The following is a 21,339-nucleotide window of genomic DNA, read 5'->3' on the forward strand; positions in this document are numbered from 1 at the left end:
CTTCGGGCTCCACTCCCGCCTCCTCAGATTTTAGTGCTGAGCTTGCTCCTGCGCCGCGCGCTCCATGTTTCTCCGCACCAGCTCGAACACTTCCTGCAATTTTTCCGCATTTTCTGAGGGAGTGGCTTGTGCTTCTCCTGTCCCCAATGCCCCTTTGTCGAATATTGCTTTCGGCATTCTTGGCTCTCTGCCTTGGGTTATGAAGCAAGGTGAGTATCCCGTTTAATCTGACACGCTCGAGTTCACCGCCAGCATTAATTCTGGCCAGTGCTCGTCCCATTGTGGCTTTGGATCTTTGCGAAGCGCGTAGATCCAATTTTTCCTCCCCATCTTGAAGCTGTGTTACTCCTAGACTCTAAAGCAATCACGTAGTTTGGGCGCCAAGTGTAACGAACTGTTTTTGCTATATTTTGTTCGCAACAAATGCCGCGACTAGCTCACAGAGATTGAGGGTACGTTCCACCGAATTTATAGATTCGACGTGATTGCCCGAGCCCAGAAATAACACGGAATGCTTCTTTTTAAACAAATCCCCTTTATTGTCGCTCCCTCGTAGTCGCCTCTGCTGCTGCTGCGCCTCCTTTATGGGTGCCGTGGACCTTCGGAATCTTTGGCTCGCTGTGATTGCCCTTTCGCCGTGGCCGGCACCTAATCCGTGTTAACAGACCGAGTGGCTCACCTCCCAGGCACACGCCGGGCAGGATATGCTCCTCGCTGCTTAGCGGCCGGATCAGGGCACGAACGGCCTACCTACCGCACAGAACACGCCTCCGGTCGCTTTCGCCACTTGCCTCCAAACACCTGCGTGCCTACGCTCTGCAGGATCTATGGTAGGCCAGAGGTTTGGGCGTCGCGTCTCCTTTAACTCCAGGTGATACGCTGTGCATACGCTCCAGCGCCCGTCGTTGCCGCTACTACACCAGGACACCTGTTGTGTCCGGGAATAACTCCACCCGACTCGTTTACCCTTGGGCCTGTTTTTTTTTTTTTTTTTTTTTTCCGCGGTTCCCACTGCATACGTACAGCCCACCTCACGTCCAACTGACCGAGGGACGCTGCCGCGCAACGTACGGCTCGAATCGCGGGAATAGATCCGAGATAGATAAGCGAGGATTAGGAGAAAGATATCACGAGGAAGAGTGTTGCACAGATAAGGCGGTTAATATAAGCGATTTAAGATTGTTAGTAGAGCAAAGTGACAAGATGTGGTAAAGACCATTGTAGTCCGAACATAATACCCTGAACGGATCGTGTTGGGCATATGACGAACTACAATGGCTGAGAAGTATAGGACGAAAGTTTCTGGCCCTTCTACTAGGAATGTTAAAATTTAAGCGTTTTAGTAAATGCTGGCTGTCTATATTTCCATAAATAAGATTATATAGAAACATGACACCCAGCATCGTCCTACGCTATGTTAATGATAGTAAGTTGATTAGTAAAAGTCTACTATGATAAGAGGGGAGGTAAATATTTGCATCCCAATTAAGTCCCCTAAGAGCAAAAGTAAGGAAGTTTTTTTGTACAGATTCAATGTGATCTTGGTGTACTCCATATTGAGGACTCCAGACACACGATCCATACTCAAGAATCGGACGGACCAGTTATGTATATAACGTTTTAGTTATGTACGGGTCATTAAATTCTTTTGACCATCTTTTAATAAAACCAAGCACACCCATAGCTTTATTAACCATGGTAGATACATGGTCGGTAAATTTAAGTTTCAAATCTAATAGGACACCTAGATCGTTAACCTGAGTTAATCGTTCTAAGGCGTTCCCATAGAGAAAGTACATAGCCTGGTGAGGACTAGATCGGTAAAAAGACAAAAGTTTAAATTTCGATCCATTAAGCTTTAGGTTATTTGCTAAACACCAATTTTGAAGTTTATCCAAATCGGATTGAAGTCTAGACTGGGCACTAGTGAATTTATACTGAAGGCATAGCTTAACGTCATCAGCGTACATAAGTACAAGTGAGTTAGTTAAGGCAAGGGGCAAGTCGTTAATAAACAGAGTAAAAAGTAGGGGTCTAAGATGGCTTCCTTGGGGCACCCCCGATGTGGCGCGGACTAAACGCGAGGTAACATCTTTAAAGAAAACACGTTGGGTTCTCCCTGATAAGTAGCTCGAAATCCACAATAGAAGATCAGTTGGGAATCCCAAAAGACTGAGTTTACTTATAAGAAGCGAATGGTTAACAGAGTCAAATGCTTTACTGAAGTCAGTGTATATGACGTCTGTTTGTAAGCCATTCCGGAAGCCATCCGTGATAAAAGATGTTAGCTCCAATAAGTTAGTAGTGGTGGAGCAGCGCTTCATGAAGCCATGCTGGCACGGAGATATTATTGAACTACATAGGTGTTGCAAATGTGGAGTGATAAGTTTTCAAAAAGCTTTGGAATAGCTGACAATTTAGAGATGCCTCTATAATTAGCAGTGTCGGATTTTTTCCCTTTTTTATGCAGCGGAATAATGAAGGATTCCTTCCACATAAAGGGAAAGATCGAAGTTTCCAGCGATAGATTAAAGAGTTTTACAAGCGGTTTGCACAGTGCCTCGGCGCAGTACTTCAGAACACTGCCTGGTACTCCATCAGGGCCTGGCGAATACACGGGCTTAACCTTAAGAAGATCCGATAACACACCACTTTGATCGAAAGATGGGCAAAATATAAGGTTGGCTGATTGGATATTATAAGTGTAAGGCTGAGCTAAACTGCTGCTAGGTGAATAGGTAGTTTGAAAAAACTGTGCAAAGAGATCGGCCATTGCCTGATCGGTGTTCGCATAAGAGTTCTCAAACGTAAGCAGTGGGGGAAAAGATACATGTTTACGCTTATTGTTTAAAAAGTTATAAAACTGCTTCGGATCCTGAGTAAACTGAATCCTGCAGCGGCGAATATAACTCCTATAACATTCTGCGTTATGCACGGTGAAATTGGACCGAGCTACTAAGTATCTTGAATAACTAACTGTAAATCCAGATAATCTATGTTTGTTTAAAAGTCTACTCATACTATTCTTTAAATTTATAAGGTGTCTTGTATACCAAGGCGGATTCGTTAAAGCGGACGGATATTTCCACGGCACGCAAGCGTCGAAAAATATGTTCAAAGTGTAATAAAATTTTTGTAATGCGATGTTTATATCCTCGCATGCCAGTAAATCAGACCAATCAAATTCCAAAATTAACTTATTTAATTTAACTGTAGACTTAAGGTAAAAAAAGTAATTATTTTCAATTGAAACCTCAAGAGTGGGATGATATAGATCCTCAGGGTTAGAAAGGGGAAAAGTTCTGGAAAGAGTAATTCCATCAGGATCAGAAACGAAACATAAGTCCAACAGCCAACCTAAAGAATTTCTAACGTGGTTTATTTGCCCGAGTGACATGTCGAACATGCCCTCAGGGAAGTCATGGTGGGAGTTAAGCTGTAAAGACGGTGAATTATCAACATTTGACCACATAAGTTCTGGGATATTAAAGTCACCCAGAGCTATCAGCTGGTCACCATCAGACAGACGACCGAAAACCAAACGAATAGCGGACAAATGTTGCCAGTATGTTGGCGGTTCGGACGAAGGTGGTATGTACGAACAGGTAACATACAAAGATTGATCGGACAAAGTGATTTTGATGCAAAGAAATTCAATGTCACCAAACTCTTGTGATTTTATCTCTTCAGAAGCGAATTTGGAGTCTACAGAAATTAGCACTCCTCCTCCCCTTCGCAAAGTTCTAGCACATCTAAAAGTGGTGTACCTACTAGGAAAAACTTCGGAGATTAAGATCTCCGGCTTTAACCAAGTTTCTGTAAATACAATAATACGTAACCCTCTTGTATTCTGATAGGTAAGTGTTAATGAAGACATCAGTTTTTTGAGATTGAGGAAGACGAGGTGGAAGGTTGATCAGTTGCCTTAACATGTGGGAGTTTTACACCCACATGTTTGGTTATCTTTTTTTTCACCGTACTTGTCTGATGTTCTTGGACGAAAATGTTCTCTGGCCAAAAGCTGGCGGAACAGATCGTCTTGAACATCTGCAAGGGCACACGTATTTTTTTTAAAGTGCCTGGTGTAAGAATATTTGAATTTGTAATATCCACCACCTTTATGTCGGCTTTTGCTTTGGCTTTGATGTAAGCCGAGATATCAATCTCCGAAGTATCAGAGGCAAGCCGGGAAAAAAAAATGTGTTTCGATGGTGGGATCACCTGCAAGGGTTTTGGTGCCGCCGTAACTAATACTGCGGCATCAGTGCGTACCGGCGGTCCGGACGGTTTCTTACCCTGTTTGGTGACTGTACCAGGAGTTTGAATTATTGGGCTCTTGGGGTGGCCAGAGATATAAGCGGCTGCATAGTTGTCGGCTGAGCAGGCTGAAGATTACATATTCGACCCGAGCACATCACTAATTCATCATTTAGTAGTTGAAGACTACTAAACTGTGTATCAAGCGCACAGAGTTGGTCATTGATTTTTCGAAAACCACTAATCAACTCCTTGAAACCGCTTTTAGTCTGCCTCATGAACGACCTCATTTCGTGCTGAACAGCACGACAACCGTCACAGCAAAAGTGGAGACCAGACCTACGTAAGATTGCATCCGAAACTGAGGCCGTGAACCCGGCACACTTAGCGTGCATACGTTTTCCCAGAGCCAGCAATGGATGGTAGGCTGGGAAGACGAGATTGTCTTATTGCAAGACTTTAATGCACAGACCAATTTAAATCCATAATTATTAAAAATTTAAATAATTAATTTATTAAAAATTATTTAAAATTAAATAATTAATTTATTAAAAATTATTAAAACAATTAATAATTAATTTAAAAATATTTCATTTTATTAATGAGGAACCTTGAACCACTGTACCAAGGATATGAAAGGGGGAGATTAAAGAGAGCAGTTAGTCCAAGTTAGTAAGATTCAAAGAAATAGAGATAAGAATCTCTATTGAGCGAGAGTAGAAGCAAAAGAATAGCAACAACACCGTAGGAGATGAAGAAGCAGAGCAGGGCTATGTTTGGAAAGTAAATAAAACAAATTATTATTTTACCTCCAAATATATCACTGCACACGCGAAGCGATACGGATCTAAGAAATTGCAATTTGTTTTTATATATGTAAAGAAATAAACACCGATTGTTTATAGAAAGCTTATTGCAAATTTTACAAAAACGTAATGCGCACAAAAAAAACACGTCCGTCCGCTTTAAGATAAAGAGAGGAAGTGGATTTGCCGCGGATCCTTGATCCTTTCCCCCTTACTCCTTGCTTGACTCGCGTACTGCCGCCGGACTTACCCACATGGGGTTCTAAAGCTCATCGAACAAGGATCGAAGATCCTTGCTCGCTTAGCTATTGATCGAAGAAGTTGCTTTAAAGCCCGCACTTAAGACTGTCGGACTTACCCACGGGGGGTCCTTCAGCCTGTACTCCTAATTCCTCCAAGGAAACTTTCCTACTCGAATGTCAGACTTACCCACGGGGGTCTTTCACTCAACTCTTCCAGCTTCCCTAGAAGACTCGGTCCTGATTTGCTCCAGGGGCTCTCCTAATATAGTGCCAGAGGCATCCGTTAGTCCTCGCAAATCTACTTCCTGCCGTTAATCCTTCGCTCATCTACTTTCTCCAATTCACGTTGCATTTCTATCGGCGGGCTTCCTTTAGTTGCCCCCCCGTTTGCCCCGCTCGGGCCTCCGATCCGTATTGTTATTGTGCAGGTCAATCCCCCAGATATCCCCAGATATCAATACCCATTTCCAGAGTTCTAGGTTAGCACAGGACGTCAGTTGGACGAGTTCGTCCCTGTTGCGGATGAGCTTCTGCTCATCCTCACTATTTGAACCAATGAGATCGTCGTCGACATAGAAATCTTCCAACACGATTTTTGCTGCATTCAGAAACTCCTACCGATTGTCAGCAGCCAGATGTTCCAGTACTCGGACTGCTATGAATATTTAACGCCTTGCCTTTGGCGTCTTGATATGAGCCGTCGATAACCACTCAAACGGATGGTGGTTGCATACCATACTGATGACCACAGAAACAAAAAATCAGCTGTTTGTTTATTCTCACTCCACTAAAAATCATCGTCCAGAAGGGTATGGAAGCACCATCCGCTTGCAGAACTACAACAACTTCCAAGCAATCAGGGTTTTAAGAGACACCGACTAAAATATACCCTGTTTCTACCTTAGTATATAGATTTGTGTTCATTCGTTTACATATATGTATATATGATCGTACGGTATGATCGTAATCGTATTCCCTAACAATTATAAAATGAATGCTGAAATATATAAAAATCATCATTCTTTATGATGACGCTTCTCTGCGACTTAAAAAACCAAAAAAAATTCAATTAGCTTATGAACGTAAGAATGAGAGTAAGATTCTCTCTGGAGCCTGCTGGGGCCTGACGCAAGAAATTTTTGCGTCCATTATCGTTGTATGAAATGAGAAGTCTATATCAGAGAACTGCAACGTGTATGATTGAGTATGATTTAATCACCTTTTGACAAAATAGGATCAAATTAAATCACATCATCAGTTATACCATTTCAAATCAATTCATGTAAAAACCAACTTCAAATCAGTTGATGTGAGTTGTATCGTATGGTTGGCTCGGTTTGAATCAAATCGCTTCAAACCTATCGTACAGTATGATTCACTGACTTTGATTCAAAATTTTTGATAAAGTAGGCTACGATCTAGGCATATGATTAGGTATGCTCGAGTAAAAATGTATGATTTAAAGTTTCAATTCTAAACCTCGGAATTTGAAATAATGATGAACTGTACATTTTCAATTAATAACAGCTTGCAGCTTATATTATATTATAAAATATATATCGGATCATATATAGTTGGCCGATCCTTATGAGAATATCACCATCGAATAAATTTTCTAATAAAAATGTTGGAAACAGCCCCAAGCATCTTTAAAACTAGCAAGGTTTTGCCATTTCCGACAGTTATATGGTAGCTATAGGATATAGTCGGCTGATCCTTATAAAGTCATATAGCACCCGATATAGCATCAGGCTCCCGTTTGGAGCCTCCCGAATCAAGCTCGTTAAGCTCAGCAGGCGGATCAGAATCGGGTATTGCTTTGCTTCTAAAAAATCAAAAATCATTGACACGAAGCGTATGGATCGCTCTGTTCACATGAATCAAATTTTAAAATCAATCAGAGTAACCTATCATTACTCGAGTATGAACAAAAAAAAGTGATTCGTGCAGTTCTCTGGTCTATATGTTGTATGGTTACTGCTAGTAGTCACCGATGAGATGTGTGCGTTAGGATCATTCTGATCCTCACCAGTTTGAGCCATTGTTCCAATAGCCGGTTGCGAGCCTTGCCGGTGAAAGGATGATTCTGGCCTTCACATTGCCTGCACTTGACCGTAGATTTACATTCTCTGACCCTATGAACAGAACCGGACCAGACCCTATGAGCACAATCGCCGAAGGTATTGCATGTGCCCTTAGAAAACACAGGCAAACAGCAAAAAATCTCCACGCATAATTCCACCTGCTTCATAACCTTTAGGCTCCCCTGAACCAAAGTCCAGAACAAACATAGGTTCTATCAACCACAGTTTCCGCGGTACACCTAAGAGAAATATTGATCAAATTATACCATATATTGAATTATGTAGGCCCTGTAATGGCGATGATCATCATTGTTTCTAGTAAATATCATTTTTGAAATGTATGTGTACCAACTAAAATTAAAAAGTGGTATCTAGCCGTTACCATATCTTTGGAATACTCATCCAAAGTTGAAATCTCAGTTTTTCTAGATTAATTTTTGGTCTTCTATGATTTTTCTCCAAACGTTTTTCTGTGGAAGATTTTTATTTTCTTCTTTCTCGACAAAAAAGTTGGAAATTGTCGGCCTGTGTAATTTTCCTCGTTGAAAATGTTGTCATGTTCGGGATCTACATATCCATCTACCTCGTCTAGCATAGCTATTTCATACCCAAATCGATGGAAGTCTTTCCATGTTGTGAGATGCTCCAGACGCGAAGACACCTCTGGCCGTGTGTCGTTCGATTGATGCTCGTCCTTAGCCCAACCCAAGCTCCGTGTGATATTGGCCTTGAGTCTGGCGCATCCTTTGTCAATGCTTTTAATTGCACCATAACGAGAAAAAATTACAAGGAGATGTACACATGATGTGGATTATAAAGCAAATAAAGACTACAGAAAATATAAAGATGACAATAAGGGCTAAAGTCTAAGTTAAGTTTCGATAGTTCCTAAGCAGATATCATATAAAAACAAGAAAGGAAAGCTAACTTCGGGCGGAGCCGAAGTTGATATACCCTACCAGTTAGGTAGCAGCTTATATTATTATATATATATCGGCAGGCCCGGCAGGACATGTTCGGCCCGAGTGGGTAGTCAACTAGTGACAAATAAACTCATTTACGACTTTTTCCAGATCGAGCTCGTCTGTCATATTTGATTAAATATGTACAAGAGCGACGTTGTTCAGCCGATTTTGTCACATTGTCGACCTTAAATATGTTTTCAGTCGACGAAGGACCGAAAAACTTCTCTCATTTGAACAGGATGAAACTGGAATTGTTATCAACAGACGAACAAAACGAATAAAATCTGGGATGAGCCCTCTAGCCCATTCGTATATTTTCAAGAAATTCACAACTCCCCTCAAATTGTTCGCTTGCTCATTTTGCCTGCGCAAAAGCTGCAAAAACATGTCAAGGTCGCTCAACAACCTCGCTCGACTTTTCAACGATCCAATCAACTGGTCAAAAATTTCACAGTAAGATTGTCTAAAATAATCCTTGGGTGTTGGAAAATGGAAATTTTCGGTTCTACCTTGATCAAAACGTTTGGGAATTTTACGCTGACGAAGAATTTGAGGTTCTCTGAGTTCAAAATCCATTAAAGCTTTAACACTTTTTTCCAAAATTTCTTCAAATTTTGATTCACGAGACGCATTCAACACATCAGCAACTGCTTTTACTTTTTCATGCGATTCAATAACACAAAGGCTCGGCTTCTGCAGTTCTATGTTCAATACTTCAATGCGATCGAAAATTTCAATCATCATTGTCAAATAAAATACGCACTCAAAAGACTCTACGTAATCGTAAAACCCCGAAGCTTTGGCGGAGATCGTACTATCGATTTGATTATTCGTTCGATTTTTTCGAGTGGGTCTAGCTACCCACTCAACCCACTACTCCTGCCGGGCCTGTATATCGGATCGTATAGAGTTGGCCGATCCTTGTGAGAATTTCACCATCAAATAAATTTTTTAATGAAAATCTTGAAAACCATCCTCTCTCCCCGAGTTCCTCAAGAAAAAGATGTTCTAATTGCGACCTATGCTGATGACACTGCTGTCCTGACCAAAAGCAGCAGTATCTTGGGTGCCACAATTGCTTTGCCAGAATATGTGGTGCCAAGTCTTTTGGCTAGGCTGTTGGGGTGTTCATTAAGACGTTGCATGTGTTTTTGAGAAAGTTTTTGTAGCTTGTCTCAAAGTTTGGGCACGTTGAGATCACGTTCAATGTCTCTGGTTCGGATGAACCACGGCAAACCCACGCTTCAGAGATCCTTCAAAGGGTTTGCGCTTGCAAAACCCGGATTTTATTGTGATTGGTGGTGTGAGTTGCCAAGCCATCCGAAGACGATTAGATGAAGCTGCCAATTGGGAAGCAGTCCGCTAATCATAGGAATGAATGTAGTACATTTATAAAAGTAAAAAAAAAATAAAACATTAAAAATAAATAAAACCACCCTAAGCATCTTTAAAATTATTTCCGATCGTACAGTCATATGGCAGCTTTAGGATATAGTCGGCTGATCCCTATGAAATTTGACAGATCAGATTACTTTGCCGAAAATGCAATCGGTACCAAGTTCCATCTTTCTAACTTTAAAAACATGCCACAGCGACAGCTATAGGATATAGTCGGGCGCAGAGAACTGCACGAATCACATTTTTTTTGTTCATACTCGAGTAATGATAGGTTACTCTGATTGATTTTAAAATTTGATTCATGTGAACAGAGCGATCCATACGCTTCGTGTCAATGATTTGGAACAATTTTGAATCACTATCGCATCAATTGGGAATGATTTGTTTTGATTTTTTAGAAGCAAAGCAATACCCGAAAAATATGCAAAATTAAACATATATGATTGATTCTGATCCGCCTGCTGAGCTTTACGAGCTTGATTCGGGAGGCTCCAAATGGGAGCCTTGGGAAAAAGGCTATATCGGGTGCTATATGACTTTGTAAGGATCAGCCGACTATATCCTATAGCTGCCATATAACTGTACGATCGGAAATGGCAAAACCTTGCTAGTTTTAAAGATGCTTGCGGCTGTTTCCAACATTTTTATCAGAAAATTGATTCGATGGTGATATTCTCATAAGGATCGGCCAACTATATATGATCCGATATATATATTATAATATAATATAAGCTGCAAGCTGTTATAAATTGAAAATATACAGTTCATCATTATTTCAATTCCCAGGTTTCGAAATGAAACTTTCAATCATACATTTTTACTCGAGTATACCTCAATGATTTAAATCATATGCCTAGATCGAGCCTACTTTATCAAAAATTTTGAATCAAAGTCAGGTTTGAAGCGATTTGATTCAAACCGAGCAAACCATACGATACAACTCACATCAACTGATTTGAAGTTGGTTTTTACATGAATTGATTTGAAATGTTATAACTAATGATGTGATTTGATTTGATCCTATTTTGTCAAAAGGTGATTAAATCATACTCAATCATACTCGTTGCAGTTCTCTGGTCGGGCGATCCTTATGGAAATTTGTACTTAAGATATTTTGACCAAACCGTAACTGTGCCGTAACTGTGTACACCGCTGGTTGTGCGACTATACTCTCCACGTGAGGGCGGCTGGTAACAGGTTCCGGTAAGGCCATGTCTCTGCCGAGGACGCTGGCGAATCGTAGTCGGGCGGGGAGAAGAACACTCCCTTCCTCAAATCACCCCAATCCAAGGTGGAACAGCATATGCCGAGGGATGCATGTCCGGGGGGGTGCACGGACGTTAATATGCGGACTCTGGGAGACCGGCCGACCCCTCAGTTTCAAGCAGGCTTATCATGATAAGCGGGCTATGTCATGATGGACGAACCCCTTCCCGCCTACTCGTGGGTCCAAGTATGAATTTGAAAAAAAATATAAATCCCTAAGGAGGGCCCGGTCCGGCGACTGCTGGCCCCTTGCAGCGGAAGGGCACGTACAAGGATAGGAGGAGAGCGGCCTCCATTCTGATGAGGGCAGACCCATAGGCGGAATCCAACCCCGACCAGATAACAGCCTCCCCTGCTGAGATAATAAAGTGGGCGAGGGAAATTCTGCCTGACTTTCAGCCAGCAAAAGCGGGAGTGAGACTGGATTCGAAGAAGCCGACAGAAGTAGGCGGCTCTGCCAAGGATAGAGCACAAAGTGCGAAGAGGCAGAGGTCGACGGACGGTGGAGCGCTCATAGCGAAGAAAAACAAGGTGCAGACGCAACAAAGCAACAGATCCTTCGCAGAGGTTACTAAGGGCAAGACCACCATTGTGGTCGTTGACAACGGCTCCAAAGATGGCCTGATCCCCAAGGAGCTTTGGCGGAGGGTGGTGAACGAGCTGCATGGGCGCTTCATGGAGGAGATGCTCAAGAGCGGAGGACCTCCACCGGACTGCGAAGACGCAGGGTGGTACCAAGGTAGCAACAAGGTGATAGCATGCCAAGATGCGAGGTCTGTAAGCCTCTACAAGCGCATGATTGCGTCGCTTGGAGAGGTTTACCCAGGAGCCAGTCTGGAGGCGGTGGACTGGGACAAGATCCCCAGCAAACCGAGGGCCCGCGTATGGCTGACACACTCCCTACGGCGGACTGGAGATTCGCCAAGGTGGAGGAAGCAGTGGGACTAAGAAGGCAGGTCGTCCTCACTCTAAATGAGGAGACTGAGGAGTGAGGATCTACAAGTCGGATGCGAAGAATAAGCCAGGAGGCATCGACTTGGAGATAGACGCACAAGAGCTAGACTTGGGGGAACCGACCGAAGAGGTCCGCCCAGAAGGAATGTCAGATGTGGAGGAGGACATTCTGGAAGGGTACATCTCAGAGGAGAGTGACTTGGCAAGGGCTCTTGGAGGCGTCGGTATGGAGGAGGACTCACTGCTGGGCTCCGACACCTAGGCTGAGGTTACTGTGGTGGAAAATCTAAAGGATGTCTCTGAAATTTCTGCAGATAAATCTCCATCACAATAAGGTGGCATCCGCCGCCCTCCTGCTCCATCTCGCGGAGAGTGGAGCTGACGTGGCCCTCATCCAAGAACCCTTGATCCATGGGGACAGGATTGTCGGTTTGGGGGCGTCAGATTTCAGGCTGTACACAGCCGATGTAACAGGTAAAAAGCGAGCATGCATACTCGCAAAAAAGAGCCTTAACATTTTCTTGCTATCAAATTTCAGCAATGAAGATCATGTAGCCGCATCGATAGAAGGCCGCACTTGCTACTCAGGCGGCTTGTGAAAGACAGCGAAAGGAGGAAAATCGACCTACTAATAGGATGCGATGCCAACGCTCATCACAGTCAGTGGGGAAGCACGGACACATATGAGAGGGGTGAGTCAATCTTCGATTTTATCCTCAGCTCTAAGCTTCTAGTGGGTAACCGAGGTTCAGAACCAACCTTCGTCATCAAGAACAGGAGAGAGGTTCTTGTCATTACACTATTCTCGCACTCCCTGGCTGATGCAATCACCAGCTGGAGAGTCCTAGACAAACACTCCTTTTCAGACCACCGCTACATTGAGATAGCCGTAAATTTTGAAAACGTTACCAAGCAAGCAGTTCGAAACCCTAGGAAGGCAAACTGGGAGCTCTATAAAAAGATACTGGATAGATCCCTAGGTGAACCACCTTCAGAGACTATCGAGACTTACGAGGGGCTGAACGCCATGGGTGGAAAGCTTACTGCGACGAGCAAAAGCATACCACAGGGCCTGCCCCAAGAAAAGATTAGGCAGCAGCAGATCGAAGAAGCCTGCATGGTGGACCTCGTCGCTAGCCCCCACGCGTATCAACACAGACGACGCGTGGGAGGCCTATAAAGCCGAACTCAGGCGGTATAACAAGGAATTGCGAAAGGCAAAGAGGGTTGCCTGGGCCAATTTCTGCACCAATATCCAGGAGACATCAGAGGCCGCCCGCCTAAGAAAGATTCTCTCTACTACAGCCCCCATTGTAGGTTATATTAAGAACACGGATGGGCGGTGGACAACCTCAAGCCAGGAATCCCTGGAGACCCTTGTCAACGCACACTTCGCGGGTTGCTCATCGGAGGAAACAACCCAGGTGATGCGTAGCCAGGGTCATCAGGGCTTACTTAACTACCTACTTAGTGACAGAAATCTTATATGGGCAATAGAAAGCTTTAAACCCTTCAAATCTCCGGGCCCAGACGGTATTATACCGGCTCAGTTATCCAGGGCCGGTATCAACCTAAGGAAATGGATCAAGAAAATCTTCAGTACAGTCTTCACTACTGGTATGGAACCAAAGGCGTGGCTGTGCACGAAGGTTGTATTCATACCCAAGGCGGGCAAACCATCCCACTGCATTCCTAAGGACTTCAGACTTATAAGTCTTTCATCCTTCCTCCTTAAGGGGGCAGGATGGTTTGAGACTTCAAAAAATTTTTTTTTTCCAAAATTTTTTATATAATAGAGCAATATCTCAGGAATATCCTGTGAAAGTTTCATATTAATCGGACTTAAGCTCGCTGAGATACAGATTTTCTAGTTTCTTTCTCTCCATATACTTTCAATTGCTTTTAAAACTTTAGACGCTTTTTTCTCAAAACAACTTTTTCAAGTCGGTGCGTAACGTAACTCAAAAAGTAATGCTCGGATCTAAATAAAATTTTGCACACATCTTTAATACAATAAATACTTGCGGATGAACTAACGTTTTTTTTTTTAATTTTTTTTTTACCATTTTTTCGGGAAATATTATGAATATTTATGAAAAAATGGTACCTCCTACTTTAGAACCGCGCCAAAAATTCAAAATCGCATATTTTTCTAAATGGTTTCGTTCATCCGCACAAGAAACTAATATTTTAAGTAAATCAATTAAATTTTTTCATTTCCGATAACACTGTAAGGACAGACTCCACCCGACTGCCCGTCACGGGATAAATAATAATTATTTCTTAGCAAAAAAATCCTAAATACTCTCCAAATATAGCCGTGTATCGTGTAAAAAAAATTGAAAAATTGTATTCGCTCAGAAATGAAAATCGCAAAAATCTGCTATTTTTCAGCCTCTGAAACCATCCTGCCCCCTTAAGACTATGGAAAGACTCTTAAGTCTCCATCTCCAACTACACATTAACCCAAGTGACATCTCATGCTCTCAGCATGGTTACAAAAGGGGCCGATCAACAGAAACAGCCCTCCACGATATCACTATGATCGCCGAGCGAGCGATCAACTTTAAGAAATACGCACTTGTTGCTTTTCTAGACATAAAAGGGGCCTTCAACAACATCTTGCCGTGCTCAATAATTGATGCACTGACGGGACTTGGAATAGACGACCGATCAATTCACCTAATACGGCAGATCCTGGTCAACAGGAGTGTCGAGGCTACTCTTGGAGGTTCGACTATTCGAAGATACGTCAAGAGGGGCACCCCGCAAGGAGGTGTACTCTCACCAATACTATGGAACGTGGCGGTTAATAGCCTAATACGATCCTTGGAGGGTGGCGGCTGTAAGATCATTGTGTACGCGGACGATGTTGCTATTGCCTTCGTAGGGAAATACCCACAAACGCTATGCGACCTAATGACAGGGAAGCTCGAAGTTCTGTCGGCCTGGGCGCAAAGGAACGGGCTGGGAGTCAATCCGTCCAAGACAGAGCTCGTGCTGTTTACCAGGAAGTACAAAATACCTAAACTAAGACTTCCGAAGCTCCTAGGAGAAACACTAGTTCTTAGTGATAGTGCGAAGTACCTAGGCATCACACTAGACAGGAAACTGGACTGGAAGCTGAAAACCGCTGATAGGACTAAGAAAGCGGCATTAGCACTCTATACCTGCCGCAAGGCGGTAGGCTTGAAATGGGGAATGTCCCCCAAGATAGTCAGATGGTTATACACAGCGATCATCAGACCAATCTTATTCTATGGAGTTGTGGTCTGGTGGCCAGCCCTAGACAACTCCTTATGCAGGGAAAGGTTCAGGAAGACACAGCGCATGGCGGAGGTCTGTATAACAGGAAGTCTACATACTACGCCTAGCGACGCCCTAGATATCATCCTTGACCTACTACCAGTAGAACTGATGGGGGTAAAGATAGCCACTCTGGCGGCAATAAGACTTCGAGAGGCGAATCTATGGAGCAGAAATAGTTTTGGTCATACCAGACTGGACCTACATCACTTCATGCCTGAGGGGGGCACGGATTACTGCGTGCCCATCGACCAACCCACCACTAATTACAGAATCATCATCCCCTCGAGGGAGAATGGAACGCCCGGACACCGGGACCGGAGGGCTCCATTCATATCTACACAGATGGATCAAAACTTAACGGCCAGGTGGGAGGCGGTTACTTTTGTGAACATTTGAGCCTAAAGGAGTCCTTCAGACTCCCTGACCACTGTACTGTTTTCCAGGCTGAAGTAGTAGCCATTAGGGAAGCACTGGAATCCCCAGCACTAAGGGGCAATCGGGATACGCTCAAGGCACTCGACGGATTCTCGTCCAACTCCAGGACAGTCAATGACTGTCGCAGATCTCTCAACGAGATGGCTGAACAGCATGGCATCTACCTCATTTGGGTTCCCGGTCACAGGGACCACGAGGGAAACTGCACTTCAGCTGAACTAGCTAGGGCAGGGACTACCGGAGAAAGAATTTGTAGGCATACCCTTAACTACTTGCAAGCTAAAGTGCAGGGAGTATTTTTGACCTGGCAGCCAATAGGAAATGGAGAAATCTCCAGACCTGTAGAACCTCACGTCTGATCTGGCCGACACGCGCTCAGAAAAGATCAGCGAGACTTATTGCTCTCACCAGACCGACTGCAGCCTAGCGATTGCGGCAATTACTGGGCACTGGCTGATAGGTGAACACGCGGCCACTGGTAGCACTTCGGTGAAACCCTTGCCCCAGCGGTAACACAAGGAGCCCTAGCGGCTCAAGTGGAAGCGGGGGGGTCTTCTATGAACCCCTAGCATCACCGCTATAACCTAACATAACCTATGGCATTTCCGATTAATCAGATATATGGCAGCTATAAGATATAGTCGGCCGATCCCTGCCGTTCAGATTTATAATATGCCTGCAAACATGCTTATATCGACTCGGAAAGTGATTATGATCAAAAATTTTTCAAGACTTTATAGGGATGGAGATGTCCTTTCACTGATTTGCACACTTTTGACCCAAATTATAATACCCTCGGAAAGGGTATAAAAACCTCTTGACGAGGTAAAATACCGGTGAGGGGGATACCGGGATATCAATATTGAGGAAGAAATAATGCTATATAGGTGTTCAAAATTGCACAAAAAAAATATTTTTATTCTGGACGTGCGATAAAAACAATAAAAAATTGTTGAAGATGCTACAAACCAACATAGGACCATTGCTCATTTGTACTGATCAAATCCCATGAAGAACATATTTTTGGGTTTAAATGTAGTACTATTTTTACGTACCATAACAATTACTTGTTCAGTTGGTGGAAGCCGAACCAATATTTCTTCATCGGTTTTGCAATCGTCAATAAGAAAGTTCTAGACACCAATGCAATATTGAAGAGGTTTAAAACGTGCCTGACTTTACCAACTTTAGGTTTTATGGAACATGTAGTATCCGCAGGGCCCATATTTTTTTCCAAAACTACCCAAGTTGTACCATAATATATATATTTTGGTTTATATCGATTCACAGCTTCAACATCTAGATGCATACTTTGAAGCCGTTTTTTTTTTTCCTTTACATCAAATATGAGGCGGTTGGATGCTCCCTCAACCGGCGAAGACTCAACTCTCCATTGCCATTTAATTATTTTTTTATTACGACAACGTAAACATTGCCCTTTTAAATGTATTGGTAGTTGCAACGTATACTTGTTTCCATTGCAGTTACTAACACAAGCAATGTTGACATTTATTAAGTGTCGAGAAGAAGAAAAAAAAATAGTTTGCTTCGTTGTCGCCGTACGAAGCGGATCAAACTCAGACCTTATTAGTAAAATAACACGCAACGTCTGGTTATGGGGTTGGCTATAGGCTGGAATAATGATACGATTGCCTGGGAAGAATAATATATTTACTTTTCATAATATTTTTACATTGGTTTGCCTTACATGATCCCATATTCTGATGACATATTTTTTTGTTTTGCTTTTTTGTTGAAGTGCAAGACCATTTATACCCCAAGAACTGCATTCCAGTATGAGTCAATGATAAATCCCGACTAGGACTCGCATTTACAGATATAGTCTTACCACGAAAAACTTCTCTATAATTTCCACCTCGAATAGAAGCAAATAAGCGTTGAGAGGCCAAAGCTAAATAACACTAAATATGCCAGTGTTATAATTGATTTAAATATATACAAGCTACTTACGCGAGCAACTAAAGTAGCACGTCGACCAACAATTCTGACATTAATTCGCACTAACACCATACGATTCAAAGGGGATTGCTGCCGCAAATTAATACGATACCTTGGTATCTTAAGTTCTGGTTTTAAAGTAGCTCCCAAAAAATCCAATAGTTCTATAAAAAAAGTATTATAATATAAATATATTAAATAATGTTTATAAAGACTAACCCGACTCCGTACTGTCGTGTAGGGTCCAGTAGTATTGTATAAAACTGTCCATTGGGCAATGGTGAAAAAATACAGCTCAAAGAACAACCACTTTCGATGTTTCATAGTGAAGTGGCCTGTTTGAATCATGGCACCGGGATATGTCAAATTTAGGTTCACAAGAAATAGAAAAATTAGTTTTTATGAAAGTGTAACTACTTGCTTTTATTTCATTTCCATATATGCCATCGGTTGTAATTATGACATTTATTTTGAAAAATCCATGAGAAAAAAAATGAACTTTCGACGAATGAAAAAAACATTTATCATACGGTAATTCTCCATCAGTGCTGACACCATAAAAAAACAATGTTTTTTTTAAGTCATTTGTTCGATACCAAAGTAAAGCCTCCTGGCGTTCACTTGTATTTGTTTGGAAATAGAAATAAAATCTTTTCATTTAAAGTTACTTTTGTTGTAAACCAAACATGATCTAAGGACCGCATAGTAACAATTAGTATAGTAACATATAGTAACTCGGGCATTTCCATAGGCATGAATTCGATTAGTAAAAACGTGCAAACTCGAAAACATCCCGAAATTAAAGTGAACATATGTAATAAGTAAGAATTGTTTCAGCATGATTTGGAACTCGGGTTAATGTATTTTAATTATTTCAATACCTGATTCAAATATATGCTTATAAAAGCATAAGCTGCTTTTCTCAATGTATTATTGTAGGCAACAAGAAAAACAATCGTTTGGGTGTTTTTTTATATCGACTCAGGAGGTGATCCTGATCAAGAATATATATACTTTATAGGGTCGGAGATGTCTCCTTCACTGCGTTGCACACTTTTGACCAAAATTATAATACCCTCTGCAAGGGTATAAAAATAAAAAAAATTAAATAAATATATTAAAAAATATAAATTTAACAACAAAAAAGCAGGTTATGCTAAAAAAATGTGAATTAAAAATCATAAATTTGCAAAATCGGCGTCTATTGAGATTGGGACCATATTACATAAATTTAAGTGAGATCGAAAAAATTCGTTCACACTTTTTTTTTTTATATGCGCCTATTACTTGTTTAATCTTCTCTTTAAGCTTTAAGACTAAATGTCTTGTCCGATACTAGCGGGATGCCGAGATCTCTTTGATCTCATTCTTTTCAAAGTCTTTTCAATTCTTTTCAAATGTCAGCTATGTAGGGTATGAAGAACGTGGACAGGAATGGATTCCGGAATGATGAGAGAGATTTAGAGTGAAAAATTCGGCCCCTATCCTTTTAATATGGGAAACAACACGCGAGCATTTTGCACAAAGTACGAAACGGGGGTTGAAACATAACATGCATAACATACATAACAGACATATCCGACATAACAGACATATCTGGCATAACCGAAATAATAGAAATAACATACATAACAGACATAAAAGACATAAAAGACATAAAAGACATAACAGACCTAACAGACTTAAAAGACATAACAGACATAACAGACATAACATCCTTAACAGACATAAGAGACTTAACATACATAACAGATATAACATAACAGATGCGACTTATATTGGTAGCTCTCAGCTGGCTACGGACGTGAAACATTTAGCGGCTATGCCGAGTGGCCGGATTTCTGCGCCCGGTTTAGGACGACTATTGACAGTCATTCGCACTTGACCAAGTTGCAGAAACTCAGGTGGCTTATTTCATGCCTGCGGGACTCAGCCCTGGAGACTGTGGGAGCGCTGGAGATTAATGATGCTAACTATGATGTTGCCTTTGATCTTTTGCGCAATCGTTACAGTAACCGTCTTCCAGGCTTCCATTATTCTTCCAGACTTCCATAAGAGATCCTGCAGGTAAGGGTGGTTGAGCCGGGATCCGTTGAAACTCTTCGATAGTTATCCGTCATATGCGGGCCCTCATGAGTTCCGCGGCGTCGTCCGAAATTCAAGGGTACCTCCTCATCCAGATCATCTTCCAAAAGCTGGACCCAGCCAGAAAGTGGGAATACTCTCTAGCAGAAAGCAGTGATGACAGCCTGCCAATTTGGGAAACTATGGCTCTGTTCCTGAAACAAAGGTTCCGTACTCCCTGTAGTAGTGACTGGCCTTGAAGACGCTGAATTCACTACGGATGGAGCATCGGTTAATGTTTGCCTAAAGTCACGCCAATTCTGTGTACATTGAGGCAGTTATGTCGCCTCATTTAAGATGACTCCTGCTGACTCCGCAAACCCTTTTGAAGATCGCCCCGTCTCCCAATCTAGCACAGGCCTTGCGGCGGTTCCATTCACTTGAGTGCAAGCTGGATCGTCATCCGAATTTAAGGACCCAATATACGTCGTTCATCAAGGAATACTTGGATCTGGGTCACATGTCTCTGATGCCGCAGGAATTGCGAGGTAAGTGCAGTATTCTCTTCCCCATCACTGCGTCCTGAAGGAAGACAGCTCCAGTTCGACTGCTACATGCTCTGGTTATTCCCTTGATGATGTCCTGATGTCCGGCCCCGTTATTAAAAAATATTAATAGCGTAACATTAAGTATAACATATATATTCAGTTGGACACTTGTAGATAAGCTAGGCTTAAGAGGAACATGATATAAAGATCGAGTGCACGCATTTAATTTTCGTCGTTGTTATTTTCTTAACAAGATACAGCCACCCATAGTTTCAGAAATTTAGAGATAAAATAATGTTATTAAACATTTTGGGACCGGTTCAAATACTTCTTTGAGTTTCGCTGAGTTCTCTGGCGGCGTGGCTTGTTATGCTCCCATCCCCAACGCCTCTTTGTCATTATGCTTTCGGCATTCTCGGCTCTCTATCTTGGGTTACGAAGCACAGTGAGTATCCCGTGGAGTCGGACATGCTTGAGCTCACTGCCAGCATTACCTCTGGCCAGTGCACGTCCCATGTCCTTTGATCCTCACCACCGCATCGGAAGCATCTCCATCCACTTCGAGAATCGGTCAATCATCACCAACAGAATCGTGCTCCGATGCTTGGACCTCGGCAAAGGTTCACGAAAGTTTAAAATTTAAGCGTGTGTTAGTAAATGCCTGTCTACATTTCCATAAATAAGATTATGTAGAAACATGACACCCAGCATCGTTCTTCGGTATTGATGCTAAGTTGATTAGTAAAAGTCTACTATGGTAAGAGGGGAGGTGAAGATTTGCAACCCAATTAAGTCCCCTAAGAGCGAAAGTCAGGAATGTTTTTATATTTGTTGTCTGTATTGAGGACTCCAGACACACGATCCATACTCAAGAATCGGACGGACCAATGATGTATAAAACGTTTTAGTATGTACGGGCCATAAAATTCTTTTGACCATTGTAACGAACTGTTTTTTGCTGTTTGGTGCTCGCAACAAATGCCTCGGCTAGCTCGTAGAGTCACAAATGCCGCGGCCGAATTAATACAATGCCGAATATCAAGTGCATAAAA

General features: G+C 42.3%; 1 pseudogene; it reads right to left on the reverse strand.

Annotated features, from left to right (window-relative positions):
- Positions 1 to 5,676: 5,676 nt before the first annotated feature.
- LOC116655210 lies at positions 5,677 to 18,590 on the reverse strand (annotated as a pseudogene).
- Positions 18,591 to 21,339: the final 2,749 nt, after the last annotated feature.

The sequence above is a fragment of the Drosophila ananassae genome (assembly GCF_017639315.1).
Source record: "Drosophila ananassae strain 14024-0371.13 chromosome Y unlocalized genomic scaffold, ASM1763931v2 tig00000098, whole genome shotgun sequence".
Lineage (NCBI taxonomy): Eukaryota > Metazoa > Arthropoda > Insecta > Diptera > Drosophilidae > Drosophila > Drosophila ananassae.